Below are 2,242 nucleotides of genomic sequence, written 5' to 3'. Positions count from 1 at the left end.
ATAGTGACCCCCTCCTTGGGTTTCTGAGGCAGTATCACTATAGAAGTATATTGCCCCATCTTCCTTCTGAGGAGTGGCTGGTGAGTTTGAACCGCCAGCCTTCTGGTAGACCCATTCAATCAAAACTTAATGATATTACATACAGTTTTAGATATTAATTGTGAAATCATAATCACTATTTTGAATGTTTTATAAACATACCTTCACATGCCATATCGATGTTTCTACACACATATACCTATAAATATATAAACATTTGCAAAATACTGGCTAGAAATAAATGACCTCATTATAGTAAAGTTTCAGTATTACTAACAAAGTACATTTAAAGAAACTTTTCTGCACAATATTCCTAGTAGATGCTTTCTGTTACTTATTGTAAGTGTGATTTTCACACAGTTAGGAAAACTCAAGAGTGTTGGCCTGCTCCATTAACAGATGGAGTGTTATTGATCCGATACTTGCAGATTAGAGAGAAGCTCATTTTCACTCTTAAAATTTGTTATCATTCTGTTGCTTCTACTCCAACAATGGGATTGGAAAGCATGTCTATGCATGCAAAGCCCTTTCAAGATGAATAAATTTTGATTTTCTACAAATGCCTTGATTTTCACTTATTTTCAGACAACTTTTAGGAATCAAAGCCTGGAGCACATTACTTTTAGATTCCTGATTATAGATGCAAGTATGATTTAAACATAAGAAGCTACTTACAAGTGAACCAAATAGAAAAGCAATCTGTCACTTTGGATCAAGAATCACTCGAGGTCTAAAATATGGACTTTGGTGCTCCTCTAGAATTGAAAGTAGTTATTTTATGCCTCAGGTTCTGAAAAAAAATTGATTTTACATAGAATCAAGAAGATTACATGCACTCAATGTCAGGAAAATAATGCCTTGTCCTCAAACTGATTTAAAAAAAAAAAAAAAAAAAGAGGGGGCTATAGTATGTGAGGAACAGACAGAGTGAATTTTGCTTTTTCCTTAACTGAAACTGATTGACCTTAAGCCCCTTAGCCTGAGAGAGTGAACAAAATATTCTGAAACAAATGGCATTTCTAGAGTCTCAGATCAAGCTACAACTTTCTAATAGAGTGGAACTACAGAAACAGAAATTTAAAAACCCAACTAAATTTTTCAAATGGATTATAATTTTCTGCTGGTATTTCAACATAGATTATAGTTTTTTGCTGGATTTCTACTATCATTTTCTGCTGGTTTTCTATAAAGATAAATTAATTACTTTATGGTTTTTATGTCAGATATATTAATAAACATAGTTTTTCTGCCATTAAATATGTTAATCAACATGTCTTCTTAATTGAACTTAACTTTCTATAAATATCAAAGATAGTTTAGAAATTCTAAATTTGTATCAAAAGAGTAAATAGAATAAAAAGTATTTAAAACACAGTGGGAAAACTGTTACCCAGAACTAAACAGAAGATCTATGCTTGCAGTCTATTTCCTCCATTCAAACTACAAAAACTACTCTATGCCCACCATTCCCCCAGGAAGGGTCTCAAAGTGATTTCTTTCTGTCTCTTCCCTTATAGAGCTGCACTTAGCCTTATGTCAGGAAATCCAATTCAAGTGATTTCCTGAGAGGTGAAAGATTCTTTCTAAAGCAATATTCTGGAAATTAAATGCTTGATAAAACATTAGTTGTTCAGTGTAAAATGATTTCTAAAACAGGTGGGAATGGTTTAATCACTCATTATATAACAGATAATGATTGTCAGCTGTATAACATAATCCATAAAAAAGGCAAAAAGTGGGGAAAAAGTCTTTCCTGCAAAATCTGAGGATTTAAATCCCCTGAAATTCAAATACATCATATGTATTAAACCATATCATTCTCACAAAAATACTAGTCATCAGATCCTAGTGTTATTATCCTCCATTTGCATATATGGAAACTAAGTCACAGAATTGTTAAATAAATTGTCTTAACTAATTCATAATGAGATTGGACATTACACTCTAGCAGCTTCAAGCAAGAGCAAAGGCACTGCAAAAACGGCAGAGGCCACGTGTTCTGACCTCCTCTAATCCCACAAGAGGAAGGCAGGATTGCCAGCAAAAACCCAAGGCCTATTCCTGCCAGGCCAGACATGCTGCCTCCCTCCAGTCCTTTCACCAGCCGTTCCTCCCAAAGCACCCACCACCTCTCTCCTGGGTTCGATAATTCGCTGCAGTGGCCTCACAGAGCTCACAGATTATGGGGTTTATTAGGGAAGCA

The 2,242-nt window shown here is 34.7% G+C and overlaps 1 protein-coding gene across 1 annotated transcript in view; it reads right to left on the bottom strand.

The window, feature by feature from the left end:
• Window positions 1-2,242, bottom strand: part of PCDH11X (protocadherin 11 X-linked) — a 900,527-nt gene that overhangs the window by 106,309 nt on the left and 791,976 nt on the right. The window lies entirely within an intron of this gene.

Source organism: Orycteropus afer, unplaced genomic scaffold (genome assembly GCF_000298275.1).
Source record: "Orycteropus afer afer isolate SDZICR_OR568_19922 unplaced genomic scaffold, OryAfe1.0 scaffold00452, whole genome shotgun sequence".
Taxonomy (NCBI): domain Eukaryota; kingdom Metazoa; phylum Chordata; class Mammalia; order Tubulidentata; family Orycteropodidae; genus Orycteropus; species Orycteropus afer.
This window is presented reverse-complemented; position numbering and strand designations above follow the sequence as displayed.